The sequence below is a fragment of the Sus scrofa genome, chromosome X (genome assembly GCF_000003025.6).
Source record: "Sus scrofa isolate TJ Tabasco breed Duroc chromosome X, Sscrofa11.1, whole genome shotgun sequence".
NCBI lineage: Eukaryota > Metazoa > Chordata > Mammalia > Artiodactyla > Suidae > Sus > Sus scrofa.
Window position 1 is genome coordinate 59553003 of NC_010461.5, and position 17103 is coordinate 59570105.

A 17103-nucleotide genomic window follows, 5' to 3' on the forward strand; every position below is an offset into this window, starting at 1 on the left:
CCACATTATCATGGATACTAGTCAGGATCATTACTGCTGACGCCACAATGGGAACTTCTATATCCATGTTTTGTATAACCCCTTATTTAAAAGGTTATTCCTTCTTCATTCCCACTTATTCTGGCTAAGATGATCATTTATCATCTAACTGATCTCCCTATCCAAATTTGAAAATTTTCCATAACTTACTCCATACTACTGTCAGAGTGACCATCAAAAGCATCCCCTTTTTAAAACACTCAAAATGAAATCCAAATTTCACAGCATACTATATAAGGATTTATTCTCAGCCCACATTTCCAACCTAATCTCATAAACTACTTGTAGTCCCTCAATTTATCATTCCATTTCTAATGTTCATATCTTTGCTTAGAAGGTACTTCCTCTGTTTTCTGCCTATTTGACCTTTACTTTTTAAAATAATCAACTTAAGCATCAGTTCCTCCAACCTCTGCATCTCCAGATTCAGTCAAATGATTTCTCTTCTGAACCCCAGAGTATCTTGTACATACCTCCATTGTAGAGCATACCATACTGTAATTATCTGTGTACAAGTCGAACTCTCTCACTAGACTGAGAACTCCTTGAGGGCAGAAACTGTGTCTAATTCATCTCCATATCCCCATCACCCAGCACAGTGCCTGGCAGCTCAAAAGGCAGCAGAGAAGCTGAACATGCAAGAGAGAGCACAATAAAGCAATATTCTTGAATTGGGGCATAATACAGATATGATGAATGAATTGAAGTTGTAGGAAAATATATTTCAAGCTCATTATGCAAGGAGCTCTTGAAAGAAGAGACAAGCTATCTCAGGAAGGAGTTCCCCATCACTACATGCAATTACTCAGTGGCTAAAAGACCATCTGTTGGGTATATTATGAAAGGAGTTGAATTAGGGTCAAATTAAAATAAGCTGTTTTGGATGTGAGATTTTTAAGGTCTTTCTATCCTTGAGGTTCTAAATGTACAATCTAGGCTATAATCAAGAGAGCTATTTCTCTGAGCCCATGTCACAGATAGGGGTTGTGGACAAGTGCTGAGACCGCATCTTATTCCCATCCAAAGTAGACCAATTGTGGGATGGACTGGGAGTTTGCAGTTAGTAGATGCAAACTATTACATTTAGAATGGATAAACAATAAGGTCCTACTGTATAGCACAGGGAACTATATCCAATCTCCTGGAATAGACCATGATGGAAAATAACATAAAAAAAGAATGTAAATATGTATGACTGAGTCACTTTGCTGTACAGCAGAAATTGGCGCAACACTGTAAATCAACTATACTTAAAGAAAAAAAAACACACAAAAAAATAAAAAACAAAGTAGACCAATTATACAACATAACTCATTTTCCAGTGGCCTGCTTCCCAGGTGACCCTTGAACCTGGAGCAGGAAATACTTTAAGTACTTCAAAGGCCACCAGGTAGAACCTCACAATCCAAAATATCTTCCACAGGAGTTCCCATCGTGGCTCAGCAGTAATGAACCTGACTAGTATTTATAAGAATGCAGGTTCGACCCCTGGCCTTGCTCAGTGGGTTAAGGATCTGGCATTTCTGTGAGCTGTGGTGTAGATCGAAGATGCGGCTTGGATCTGATGTGGCTGTGGCATAAGCCAGCAGCTATAGCTCTGATCTGACCCCTAGCCTGGCAACTTCCATATGCTGTGAGTGTGGCCCTAAAAAGACAAAAAAAAAAAAAAAAAAAAAAAAAAAATCTTCCAGAATCTGCCATCTAAAGCTTTACATTTCCTCCTTAACCCTTTAGTGCCTTTGATCAATGTTTATTAAAATGCCACTTAACCTAATATGGTAAGCTAGCATCAATCAAATGTATACTAAAGGATAGATAAAATACAACCTTCTGTACTCTATGAAATCATCTAGTCTGACCTTCCCCTCTCCCCAACACAAATCAAAAAATGCCTACAAATTATCCTGATTTTTAATTCTGGTGCTATTTCCCAGCTGTAAAATATGGAGGTTGGAGTGAATGGTCTCCCCGATCCCTTTTACTCCAGAGAAGTCTTATTTTTCACCTATAAAATAGACAAATGCAATCTGTTCTTCCAATTTCAACAGATTTCTATAAGGGTCAAATAAACTATGTTTCTGAAAGGCTTCTAGATGATAAACTACAATACAAATTGAAAGAATTACTATAACAAATTAAGATACATGTCCTGAATGAGACAGTCAGAATCTCAGGAAAAAAATGTGACTTTAAAAATACATGTAATCCAACCTTCATTCCACGCAGGGAGATTCTCAAATTCCATCCCAAGTGGTCATACAAGCCACTAGAGGTTATTACTTCAAGAGAATTTTCATCTTTGGATGTTCCTGAATCTTTTACTCCATTAACTAGAACTATCTTCAAGAAACAAAAATGAGCCATCCCTGACTGCGTAAGAAATATGAAAAGAGACCAGTCAACTCTCCACTTTGGAGTTGTCCTCCACAATCTAAATGGCTCGAATTCTTTTAATGCTTCTCATAGGATCTAAGTTCAAATACCTCTCTGTAGCTAGCATGTTCTCCTCTAGCTCCCTCTCAAAGAGTTGCTCTTAAAATTGTGGGGGAAAAAAATCAAGTGGAACAGGATTCTTACCTCTTTGATCCTAAACTTTTGTAGGAAAACACAACTAGTTAGCTTTATATCAGAGGGTTTGAAGGGTACATATTCTGTAAACAATAAGTAGAGTCCCCAGAAGTTTGCCATATGGAAGAAGCACTTTGAAATGAGAAAGGGGAGGGTCAAAGGGATGCTGACAGCAATGAAAACAAATGGCTTACTACATAATTTTCTCTAATATTAGCAATCACCTCTGGACTTACACAGAACAGGGATATGGAACATTATAAATAACACAGGTTCCTAGGGCTTTGTGGAAGAAACAGTAACATCCAAAAAGTACATTTTGTATGACTTTTTATACAAAAGAATCTAGTCTATGCAAATAACATCTTCTGTACTTTTCCCACCAGAATCTCAGTTCTAAGACATCTCCCTACTTCTTCCAGAAACTAGGAAAAGAATACTGAAGAGAATTAAGTAGAAAAGACACACAAAAATGAAGACCTGAATAAAAGGAGAAACATACCACATTCATGTATGAGAAGATTATAAAGATGATAGCTCTCCAAAAATTACTGTATAATTCAGTGAGACTCCAATTGTAACTCCAATGGTATTTGTGGTGAAAACTTGACAAGTTGTTTCTAAAGCTCTCCTGGAAGAACAAGTACATGAAAAAATAATTAAAAACCAATGAAGGTCTTTCTCTACTAGATAAAGTTATTTAAAATTAGGCACATAAGAACATACAGCAGTCACACTAATCACAATGCAATTAAAACTATATGTATATATGCATATTTTATATAATTCATTATATATATATATTTCAATGTATATTATGGATCTCTCTCTCTCACATACACACACCCACCCAAGTAGTAGTTCAAACCAGAAAACTCAACATGAAGCATCACAGTAAATGGATCAAAAAAGAAATGTAAATTATAATCAAACAAATTCATCAAATAAAACAAGAACACTACTTATGAGGTTAAGTCAATACTATATATGTTCTCTTATAAGAAAATAAAAAAAATCTTATATTCTCTTATTACAAGATAAAAAAGAATTACTTCTGGGAGTCAAAGAAGATAAGGGGACAGAAAGAATATGTAAATAAATAATAGCCCAAAACTTGCCAAATTTCATGAAAAAAATACTAATCTATACATGCAAGAAGATCAATGTATGCCCAGAAGGATAAAGTCAAAGAAACTCAAATCTAGACTCATGATAGTCAAACTGACTTCAGAATCTTGAATGCACCAAGAGAAAAATAACTCATCATGTACAATGGATCCTGAATAAGTTGATGACTTCTCATCATAAACCACAGAGATCAGAAAACAGTAGGATGATATATTCAAACTGCTGAAGGAAAAACAATGTCAACTGATAATTCCATATCCAGCAAAACCAACCCTGATAAATGAAGAAGAAATCATGACATTCCCAGATAAACAAAAATTCAAATAATTCAGTGCTAGCAGACATGTCATACAAGGGATACAAAATCAATTCCTTCAGGCAGGAATGAAGAGATACTAGAAAGTAATTCACATGTACATGAAAAATAAGAGCACCAATAAAATAACTTCATGAATAAATATGACAAAAAAATCTATTTTTATTTGTAACATCTTCTCATTTCTGACTTAAAGACAACAAAAGAATAAGAACATTGTGTTGATGTGCTTGTATCATGTACAGATTTAATTTATATAATAACATCACAAAGGAAAGGAGGGGGAACAAAGATGTAGTGGAGCAAATTGTGTACATGATTGAAATTAAATTGGCATTAACATGAAATATATTACTTTAAGGTAAGTTGTTAACTGAAAGATCAGAGAAACCATGAGAAAAATAACTCAAAAATAAAATAAATAAGGGAATTAAAATGGTATAAGAGGAGTTCCTGTTTTGGCTAACTGGGTTAAGAACCTGATGTAGTGTCTGTAAGGATGTGCATTTGATCCCTGGCCTTGCTCAGTGGGTAAAGGATCCAGCGTTGCCACAAGCTGTAGTATAGGTCACAGATGCAGCTTGGCTCTGGCATTGCTGTGGCTGTGGTATAGGCAGGTAGCTCCAAATTGACCCCTAGCCTGGGAACTTCCATATGCCATAGATGTGGCCATAAAAAGAAAAAAAAAATGGTACAAGAAAATATTTAACAGAAAAAGAAGATAGTAATAGCGGAACAAAAAGAAGACACATGGAAAACAAGTCGCAAAACAAGTACTGAGAACTGTGTCTAGATACTTACTTCACAGCACGACAATGGGAGAAAAAATTATGTATACATGTATGTGTAACTGGGTCCCCCACGCTGTACAGTGGAAAAAAATTTTTTTAAAATGAAAAAAATAAAATCCCAAACATCCTTGAGGGGAAAAAAAAATAGCAAAACATCAGTTCCACCCTGTCAGTAATTAAATATAATAAAACATAAATAATCCAATCAAAGGACAGAGCTTGGCAAAACAGATTTTAAAACTGCAATCTACCTATATGTTATCTATAAGATACAGTTTAGATTCAAAGACAAATAGATTGCAAGTAAAGGGATGGAAAAAGACATACCAGGCAAACAGTAACCAAAAGAGAGGGGAGTAGCTATACTAATAAAATACAGAATTAAGAAAAGACTGTTACTAGACACCAACAAGGATAATTTATTACAAAGGATCAATTTATCAGGAAAACAGGATAATTATAAACATATATACACCTAATAACATAGCACCAAAAATAAGGAGAAAATGCTGAAGAGAAAAAATAGATAATTCAGCAATAATAGTTTCAGTAATAGAACTATGCAGAAGATCAACAAGAAAATACAAAACTTGAACTCTATAAATAACCACTTTACATATTATTCTCAAATATACATGAACGTTCTCCAGGACAGACTAGATGCTAAGGCACAAAACAAGTCTCAATAAACTTGAGAACTGAAGTCAAAGTTATGTTCTTCCATAATGAAATGAAATTATAAATCAGTAACAATGAAATTTGAGAAATTCACTAATATGTGGATATTAAACAACAAACTTCTAAATAACCAATGGGTCAACAAAGGAATCAAAGAGAATTAGAAAATATCTTGAGTGAAACTGTAAACAGAACATATAAAAAGCTATATAATTCAATTCTAGTGAACAGATGCTTTAAAAAGACATTTCTCCAAAGAAATACAAATGGTCAATCAGCACATGAGAAGCTGCCCCAGACAGATATACCAGTCAAAATCATAGTGAGATACAAAATACAGATGACCCTTGAACGATATGGGTTTGAACTGTGTAGGTCCACTTAATAGGTGAAGTATCACAGTACAACATGATCTGTGGTTGGTTGAATCCACAAATGCGGAACCCTGGGTAGGAAGAACCACATATATGGAGGGCTAACCATGTTATATATGGATTTTCCACTGTGAGAAGGATTAGCACCCCCAACTCCCTGTCATTCAAGGGACAACTGTACTTAACATCTACTAGGATGGATATTAAATAAGATAGAAAAATAACGAGAATGGAGATAAATTGAATTCCTCATAATTTATTGGTGATATGTACAGTTACCATATTTATATACAGTTACTATAACAGTCAACTACTCATAAACATTAAATGTAAAGTTGCTATATCAGAGCAACTGCAATGCTAAATAATTACCCAAGGAAAAGAAAATATGTCCCCCCAAAACCTAAATATCCATGAGTTGATGGATAAAATAAGGTTAACTCATAAAGTGGAATATTATTCAGCTAAAAAAAGGAATGAATATATACTATGATATGAATAAACCACCAAAATATGCTAAGTAAAAAGAAGCCAGACACAAATGTCACTTACTGTATGATTCCACTCATATGAATATCTAGAATAGACAAATTCATAGGAACAAAAATGAGATTGGTAGTTTCCAGGGTTGGTTAAAGGGGAAAATGAGGAATGTCCGGTAAGGCTATAGGGCTTCTTTGGGGGCAATGAAAATGTTTTATGGTAAGACAGTAATGATGGTTGCACAACTCTATGAATACATGAAAAGCCACTGAACCTTAAAAGGGTGAATTTTATAGTATATAAATTATATCATGATACAGTTGGTTTTTTTAAAAAGAGATTAACTACCGGAGTTCCCATTGTGGCTCAGAGGTAACGAACCCAACTAGTATCCATGAGGAAGTGGGTTTGATCCCTGGCCCCACTCAGTGGGTTAAGGATCTGGAGTTGCCATAAGCTGTGGTGTAAGCTGCAGATGTGGTTCAGATCCCACATTGCTGTGGCTGTGGTGTAGGCCAGCAGCTGCAGCTCTGATTCAACCCCTGGCCTGGGAACTTCCATATGCTGTGGGTGCAGCCCTAAAAAGGAAAGAAAAAAAAAAAAAAGAAGTAAACTACCTTACTCAAGAATCACACTGATTAACAGGCTAAGATGGTATTCCTACTATAAAGCATTAAATCCTGTTATTACAAAATTGAGATGACACTTGTTGGCTATAAATCCAGACAAACTGCCTCCAAATAATTGCTATCAGTATCTTGGCCACAAGTGAGGGTAAAGTATTTGTACCAGCATCAAACTGCCCAGTATGGGAGTTCCTATTGTGGTGCCGTGGAAATGAATGTGACTAGTATCCATGAGGATGAGGGTTCCATCCCTGGCTTTGCTCACTGGGTCAGGGATCTGACATTGTCGTGAGCTGTGGTGTGGGTTGCAGACGTGGCTCAAATCCTGCACTGCTGTGGCTGTACTGCAGGCCGGCAGCTACAGTTCCGATTTGACCTCTAACCTGAGAACTTCCATATGCCTCGGGTGCAGGCCTAAAAAGCAAAACAAAAACAAAACAAAACAAACTGCCCAGTATGTAGCATGACATATAAACATGTAAGCAAAGATTAGAGATAAAGTAACATACGGAAATTAGTCTTACCACTGAAATATATTCATCCACTAGGACATGTAAGTTTTCCAGTGACACCATGAAGTGAAAAGATGATCCCATGATACAGTTGGGCTAAATAATGATCCAGCAGAAAAGCAACAGAGGCAAGACTGCAAAGAACAGTCACTAAAGAACCTCAAAAACAGAAATACCACATTTGACCATAGGTAGTGAAAAATCTTAGCAGGACCACATCTATATTACTGAGGAATTCCTGAACCAACACCTACACAAATTTATTTTTAGTAACAGACAGGAAAATATGACAACTCAGTATCATTACAAGGCAGTGAAAAACCAAAATTATCCTAATGGTGGAAAAAGCCTAAGACCTACCAAATATATCTGAATCACCTTGGTGACTATGGTTTAGATTAATACTATTAACAAATGTCAAGACAGAAACAATGACCACTCGACATGATAAAATTCTGGGATACATTTTTTGACCATGTGATAAAATTAACATTGGCAGTATAACAAACCACAGATCTGTAGTGTCATAATATTGCAAGTAACAGGACCTCCAGAACCACCCAGCCCATGGTTGGCAAATCCGAATACCTAATGTTTTGTTAATTAACAAAATTCCAGGCAGTCAACTGGAGGAGCAAAAGAAGGCTAAATGGTTAATACTATTAGAACATACCCAATCTAAATAGCGTCAATGAACTAAAGGTAAACAATGAAAAGCCCTGCATGTAAAGCACTACATGTACTGAGCAACCGAAGTGACCACACTAAAGCACACCACCTAAACAAGTTTTGCCATAAAAAACAAACAATGCATTATGCATATAGACAATAAATAATTTTTTTAAAATTTGGAAAAGAGGACACAACTACAACCAATAATACATTACTACATACTATGCTTTTTGGTACCCATCAGATTATGACAGAGCACATATTTACTGGGGCAATGTTATGTTTAACAAAAAATCAGCTTAAGTTACTGTTAACAATAATACAATAAAATTAGATGAAATAACAATACTTGAAAATTTTGGAATAGTACATTAAGCCTTTAACAGTATCCTCCCTAAAACATTTTTTCGTATATGGAGTTATGTACTCCATCCAGTGAGGTCCACTGGTTTTAAGAAACACAATCCTTGGTACCTGATGTAAAGATAACATCCTTACATTTTTAATTTACTAGTGAAATTTTTAATTGTTACTGATAAACCAGAACAACAAAGCTAATAAGTAGGGATATCAAATTAAGCCAACAGTACATCAGCACTACAGATTACTACACATAAACACCCATGTCAAAAACTGTATGAGCCAAAAACTGTAACTAGACAAATTCAGGAAATGAATGAAGCACCCATGAAAATTCCTCAAATGTATTCTGGGCTCACTGCAGTCATCAGGTTATGGTACTCTCTATCAAAACCATATGATGCAAACAATGCAATTATCATCCAAAAGGGTGACACACTGTGGACTACTGCAGTACTACTCTCAGGGAAGGGTGGGTGGGGGAACCAAAAGCCCACCAAATTTCTTTGGTGTCCACTAGGCAGTAACAAACCTTGAAATACTTCCTCACAATGGACACAAAAACCTCCAGAAATTCAGGGGCAAGACACCAAAAATTATAGGAAAAAGGCTACTGTAATAAATGTAATAATTACACTGACCTACTTAAAAAATGCCATATACCTCAGTGAATGTGTAGACAAAACTAACAGTATTTGAAACAAATAGACAGCTTTTATCAAAACTAAAATATTTTTGGCTCTTTAGTACTATTAGAGCGAAATGTTAATGGAAGTTTCTTATGACCAACTTCTGATAAAAGTGATGAACCTAACATATCCAAAAGGCATCATATTTTGGGTAAATTGAGTAATGCAGTTTCTATTATGTTTCCTCTTTGCCTACTAAACTATGTGAAATCTGGAGTTTTTCTTGGAATTTTTACTTGTTTTATTTATTTTTTTTGTCTTTTTGCCTTTTCTTGGGCTGCTCCCACGGCACATGGAGGTTCCCAGGCTAGGGGTCTAATCGGAGCTGTAGCCACCAACCCACGCCACAGCCACAGCAACGCGGGATCTGAGCCGCATCTGTGACCTACACCACAGCTCACAGCAATGCCAGATCCTCAACCCACTGAGCAAGGCCAGGGATTGAACCTGAAACCTCATGGTTCCTAGTTGGATTGTTAACCACTGCACCACAACAGGAACTCCTTTCTTGGAATTTTATAAGTAAAAGTCCAATCATGTTATGGAGGACCTACAGTACCTGGCAAGACTATATATCACATGACTAAAGTGATCTATAAACAAGAAAATCATGCTACAGATTATATATATATATATATATGTAAAATCCACACATATATACATTACATAGAACACACATATATAACATACAATAGTTAAGAATCATAATGCCCTCAAGAACCTTACAATATTATTGTTGTTTTACCATCACTGGAACATACATTTAGAGTAATAAGCCCTGAAGGGAAATATGCAACCAATACCACAAATACAATCTGTGGAAAATTATGTACTAGTGAATTTGCACAATTGTTGCTTATTGTCCATAGAAATGCATAAAATTTAGAGGTATACTGTAAATGGATGAATAAGACACTAAATGTACCAGTAAAGTGCTTTATTAATACTTTTACAATTAAAAGCTACAAACCCACAAACTATTGCCTTAAAACCCTTTTACTCTTTAAAATTACTTAAATGTCTAAAAATAAGACACTCAACAATAACAATCCTGAAATAGTTTAGCGACTCAGACTGGAAGAATCAGATGGTAAGGTTACTGGAAAATTGAGGCGCCATTTCTGATATGTAGTGATTTTGCAAAGGGCACTACCATGTGGACAAATGAGGTATGACACGGAAGCTATCATAACGATTTTGTGTCCACATGATGGCGCCAAATTCCTACCAATCTCAATTTGATAATGTAGCAGAGGTATTAAGTGTACAGATGACACTAATTTCCTACATTCAAGTGAACATCAAACCATCTAAATTCCCAAAGGACAATGATGCGTGTACCAGTTGGAAACAATTTTGGATCAGCTCCAACTGGTCTACAGTTCAGTGACAAATCTGAAAATGGCCAATATATTATAACCTATGCAAATGCCACAGTTACCACAGATTTAGTATGGAGTTGAATAGTAAGTAAAGCAATGGCCATAAAATATTGGAGTCAAGAAAATGACATATATTTATGACTAAATTTATCTATACTTACTTTGGCCTATCAAAGATTCTTCAGAACCAAATCTGGAATGCAAACTTCTCACCTGCTAAACAGCTGTGTGGATAAATTTAGTACAAAATATCACCTAACTCTGAAATAGTGTCAAGTCTAAAACACCCAGATAACATGTGCTATATGTTGGAGAGGGAAGTGTTATAAAATTATTTGCAAATGATAATAATAAATATGTTCATGAAATGCTCAACATAAAGAACCAACAGCATACATATCTCTAATTTAATGTAATTCTTTTTTACTACCACATGTGCATCATATAGAAGAAGTTCCTGGGCTAGGGATTAAATCAGAGCTGCAGCTACTGGCCTATACTGCAGTACTGCAGACACAGCAATGCCAGATCTGACCTGTGTCTGTGACCTACACCACAGCTCTTGCCAACACTGGATCCTTAATCCACTGAGCAAGGCCAGGGATTGAATCTGCATCCTCATGGATACCTAGTCAGGTTCTTAACCTGCTGAGCCACAATGGGAACTCATCTAATGTAATGTTTCTCCACCAAATGTCATTACTGCTGACCTGCTGGTTTCCAATGCTACAAGCAGTGCAGTACTAAGAGGAGTTTTCTTAAAAAATTCATCTAATAGCTTATAAAGGACAGCACTGTGAGCACAAATGAAATATATAGAAGATCCGTCATAATGTTAGAAATTTGCCAACAGTGATGGCAAACTCCTATCTGAAGTTTTCCTTCTTTGTTCACTTCCAGGGACACGTGAACCAATATTATTAGGCAATCCTAATACATTGTAGTACTGGGGCGCATGATGGGAGGCACTTCACAGTATGCTGAGAGGGCCTAGAAAAAAAGGGTTTTTGTCTGGATGGGATCTAGGACAGACTATAAGGAGACCTACATTTCTAGTTCACATGCTCTAGTATAATGTATGGAAGGAACACCAAAGTGAACTAACTTTAACTTCCAAAGATGAGAACTCTTCCGTGCCACAGCATGGGAGTCCTTCAAATCATTGAAACAGCCAAGCAGAGAAGTATATTCATGAATCCCACCCATACTCCAAGGACAGGGTAAAAAGTGTTTATTCCCCTTCCCCCTCTGGTGAGAAGCTTGCCCAGTTTGTAGTTTCCACATGTATAAAACCAGATGCTTTAGGAGTTCCCATCATGGCTCAGCAGTTATCAAACCCAACTAGCATCCATGAAGATATGGGTTCAACCCCTGGCCTTGCTCAGTGGGTTAAGGATCTGGCGTTGCCGTGAGCTGCGGTGTAGGTCACAGACTCGGCTTGGCTCCTGCATTGCTGTGGCTGTGGCGTAGGCTGGCAGTTACACCTCCAATTCAACCCCTAACCTGGGAACCTCCATATGCCACAGGTACGGCTCTAAAAAGACAAATAAAATAAAATAAAAATAAATAAATAAAACCAGATGCTTTACACTTGAAAATACCACTTTTTTTGTGTGTGTGTGCCGATATCTAAAACTGATGATTCAGAAGCTGGTTTTATATCCACCTCTGCCAGCATGTCTTTTAAAGTTTAAAATAAACTGAGTATTTCCTTTCTTGACTGCTCTTAATATGTGGTTTTAATGTTGCGAGGTGAACCAGGAAGTACAAAGGAAGCTTAAAAAACAGAGAAGGCACTTCATCCAAAGGACAGGTAACTTGATACAAGGTAATAAATACAAAGGGCACTGGTCATTCTAGCTGGCAGTAATCAAGGATTGCCTATATCAGTGTCTGTGGATATCACACAGTTCTATGGACTAAGTATACCACAAAGGCATCAGGCTCATTCCTCCTCCGGATGAAAGCAGAGGTAATCTTTGTTCTCTTAGAGCACTGCAAACCTGTTACAGATTATTCTCGAGGTCAATGCTTGAAACCATCCTTCTGGTGAAAAACTACTTCACTACATCCCTTACCACCTACCTGTTCTTTTTTTTTTTTTTTTTTCTTTGCTATTTCTTGGGCCGCTCCCGCGTCATATGGAGGTTCCCAGGCTAGGGGTCGAATCGGAGCTGTAGCCACCGGCCTACGCCAGAGCCACAGCAACGCAGGATCCGAGCCGCGTCTGTGACCTACACCTCAGCTCACGGCAACGCCAGATCGTTAACCCACTGAGCAAGAGCAGGGACTGAACCCGCAACCTCATGGTTCCTAGTCGGATTCGTTAACCACTGCGCCACGACGGGAACTCCTTTTAGGAGTTTTTTGTTTTTTTTTTTTTTTTTGCACCTACCTGTTCTAATCCTAACATAAAGTATGAGATTTCTTAAATCTTTATTTTGGAGTCTCATCCAAGACTTCTTAACTCTAGAATATATGCTAAACAACACACTTAGTTAAAAGACAGTGGGGGGGGTTCTATTGTGGCTTAGCAGTTAATAAACCCTATTAGTATCCATGAGGATGGGCGGGTTCGATCCCTGGCCTTGCTCAGTGTGTTAAGGTTCTGGCATTGCTGTGAGCTGTGGTGTAGGTTGCAGACGTGGCTCTGATCTAGCGTTGCTGTGGCTGTGGCATAGGCCAGCAGCTGCAGCTTCAATTCGACCCCTAGCCTGAGAACCTCCATATACCGCAGGTGCTGCCCTAAAAAGATAACAACAAAAAGACCATAGGGCAGTAAGTTCCTGAAATGAACATCAAGAGTTCAGCATAGCAGCATCTGTCTGGACAGCCTTCTGGCCCTGATAAGCAGAAGCCAGTGAAAAGTATAGCTAAGCCAAAGCCATCCCATTCCAACGGACAGCTGGAATTTCACCAATACGTATGATTGAAGACCCCCTCAGGGGACCCATTACTTATCTACCATGGTATACAAATTTCTGGGGAACGGATATTGAATGTTGGTCCCTATTGTCCTGTGGGTGAACTCTCAACTTCTTGTATTAGGTGAACACAGTTCCTTCCAGTACCAAGTAAAACTTCTAAACAGGTTAACTTCTCTTAACCTATCCTCAAGTGTAAAACATTGAAACTAAGAAGTGCTTAAAGTCAAGTTACTGAAGTAGATGGCCTACAATAATGTCTGTAGTTATATTTGTTGCTTAAATATCTTATACTTACCAGAGGAAGATTCTTTGAGGCATGCTGAAATCCACAAGAAATCCTTAAGATCTTAACACACACATTACCGGGAGTTCCCGTCGTGGCGCAGTGGTTAACGAATCCGACTAGGAACCATGAGGTTGCGGGTTCGGTCCCTGCCCTTGCTCAGTGGGTTAACGATCTGGCGTTGCCGTGAGCTGTGGTGTAGGTTGCAGACGCGGCTCGGATCCCGCGTTGCTGTGGCTCTGGCGTAGGCCGGTGGCTACAGCTCCGATTCAACCCCTAGCCTGGGAACCTCCATATGCCGCGGGAGCGGCCCAAGAAATAGCAACAACAACAACAACAAAAGACAAAAAAAGACAAAAAAAAAACAAAAAAAACACACACATTACCCATCGTAGTCCCCCACCCTATTCCCATCAACCCCCTGATTTCCTGAGTAGTAAATACTCAGGAAACACTGGTAGGACAGAAGCTGGCCCATCAATCAACAGGCACAAGAAGCTTGAATACAGTAATAAAGGCATCTCAAATGCTTTCTATATAAAGGTAACAGTCCCTGAACTCCATTTTCAATAGATTGAGCAACTTGGGAATGTAACAGAGAAGTGGCAAAGAAACAATTTTTTTCAAAGTCACTGCTAATAACTACAGTGCCTGCTAGATAGGGCTGCGTAATAGAGCTGCAGCTACCCCCAACTCTGAGGACACTTGATAAATGACAAAAACCTTGTCCCCTGATTCCTATAGGATGTGTATCCTTCCCTCCATGCTGCCCCAGATACCTCCCCTGCTGCTCATCAGCCTTACACCACATCTCCTATACCACAAGAAACCATCCCTTCCCTAATGCTTTGGTGGCCTAAATGACAGCCACAAATGGCCCCTCTCCATTTACTTTAACTCACCCAGAGCATACATAATCACTGGCCCTCAAAATACACAGAACCAGGGCCAACACTAAGGGGGCACAGGTGAGGCTGAAATCGACCAAGGGCATGGGGTGATGTGAAGATAGCTGCTGAGACCATTATTTCTTCTTGGACTAATGCTTGATTTCTTTAAAGCACTATGCAGTCTTTTCTTCTTTGAAACCAATTCCAAATGGGTCTTCCATCCCTTCCCTTCTTCCCCTCTTGCCCCAAATCCTCAGGTCCTCACCCCTAGCTATCTCCATTACCTAGTAACTTTCAAATAGAACTCCTAATAGCATCAACCTGTATGACAGGAAATTCTGACTATCCCACACCCACTCCCTGTTTCCCTCTTGTTTCTTAATAGATGAGAAGACAAGACTCTGAATCCCTTAAACATCAAAAGCAAAAGTATTAGAAAGGCTCATCATGAAGTTTGCTTCAGTTTTCAATCTAGCCTAAGATGACAGGTTGGACAAGCCACCCACCCCCAACCTTCAGATCAGTACACACACAGAAACCAACAGTGACTAATCAGGCAACCTGTCTATTCAGCTTTAATACTGTACAGAATATGGACTTGTACTCCTAATCTTAAACCACATACATCTTCCCTTGTGGCTCGGGAAGGGTACTGTCCAACCCAGAACAACTCTGGTGGTATGTGATGGCCTCAAACAACTCAACATCAACCATCTTCTGAGACGCACCAGCTCTTCTGACGCAGTGGCAAGTTGTCAACCATGTGAAAGTCTAATAATACCAAATAAGCCCTTACCCTACCACCCTGCTCCTTGGATCTAAAGGCAACTCCTAGGTTCTTCCTCAACTCACCTTACAGTTTGGTGTGAGGACACATCAAGCATCTAACAGCAGGATAAATGTAAGTGATTATGTATAGGTTCCTATATTTGGCATTTCTCAGGGGCTAGGGTGAAATAAGTGACTTCCTAGACAGATTACACTAATTCACAGGCACTGTGAAATGAGAATTCACTAGTACTATGGTACAAAGCTAAAGATGAATGGGGGAAACCTACAAAAGGTTCCCTAAATTGCCCTGCTTACCCTCTTAATAGGTTAGTTCAAAATCCCTGCTGTTGTGAACACTCATTTACTTAACAGGTGAGCTGCTACTAAACTAGAACTCAGTCACCTGGGGTTAAAGCCTCACATGCAGAAGCGGGAAGGCAAGGCACAGAGAATAAGCCAGAGTCTAAAAACAGAAGCCTTCAACAAGTCAGCCCACCATACACAACCACCATTTATTTGAAAGGTAAAAGGAGAAGTCTTAAAATGAGACAAATGAAGGGATGGATACAGACACCAAGGGGCACATAACTCATTCTTCAATGACACTAAAAAGCCTCTCTGGCTCCAGACATGGACCCCAAAAAGCCAGCACATGGAAGCACCTAGTATCATACTACAAACTCTAGTTGAGTCATTGACGCTCCCGAGCTCCCTCAGGACAATGATGAACAGAGACCATGATCCCTACCACATTTATAATCCAAAAGGATAAACAACCCAACGCACCCACTCTGATCTGCTTTGCTGAGAAATTTATAGGTATTTATTTATTGTATAAGCTTGCTAGCTTTTCCAGGGAGGTGGTTAAAACTGAATATGAAAGACTGGAGAAGGTGGAGGTGAAAAGGAAGTTAAAAAAAAAAAAAAAAAAAGGAGGAGTTCCCGTTGTGGCTCAGTGGAAACAAGTCTGACCGGTACCCATGGGGATGTGGGTTCAATCCCTGGCCTCACTCAGTGGGTTAAGGATCTGGCATTGCTGTGAGCTGAGGTGTAGGTCACAGACATAGCTCAGATCCCACATTGCTGTGTCTGTGGCATAGGCCAGCAGCTGCAGCTTCAATTCTACCCCTAGCCTGGGAACTTCCGTATACTGCATATGGGTTCGGCCATAAAAAGCAATAAAACAAACAAAAAAAAAGGGTACCAGATTCAGATGGATGAAAGAGGGCAAGAAGGAATAACTGCAAGTGCTAGGGAAAGGAGAATGAAACAGGAATCTGTGAGAGGCCTTGAATGTAGGGGCTAAGGGTGTGGACCCTGCAATATGATCACCTGGGTACAAATCCCTGCTTTGCAAATGACTTGCTGTGTGACCACTGACAAGTCATCTGGTCTGTGCAAGCTGCAATTTCCCCCTCTGTAAAATGTGGATAACAGTACTCACAGCACCTAAAGGAAAGGGTTATTGTCAGTATTAATACATGAACAGTGTCTGACACACAGGAACTCTCCAATAAATGGCAGTTGTTTCTGAATCTGGGCTCTGGCAATCTGGGTCTATCGGCCATTTTGTTTTGCTGTTTCAACCCTGACGCCGGGATGCTATTCTCACTA

At 38.6% G+C, this 17103-nt stretch overlaps 1 long non-coding RNA gene across 1 annotated transcript in view; it reads right to left on the minus strand.

The window, feature by feature from the left end:
• Positions 1–17103, minus strand: part of LOC102165633 — a 64382-nt gene that overhangs the window by 8754 nt on the left and 38525 nt on the right. Inside the window, exon 6 of the long non-coding RNA XR_001302653.2 lies at positions 3110–3238. This is a non-coding gene — a long non-coding RNA (uncharacterized LOC102165633). The remainder of the gene's footprint in view (positions 1–3109; positions 3239–17103) is intronic.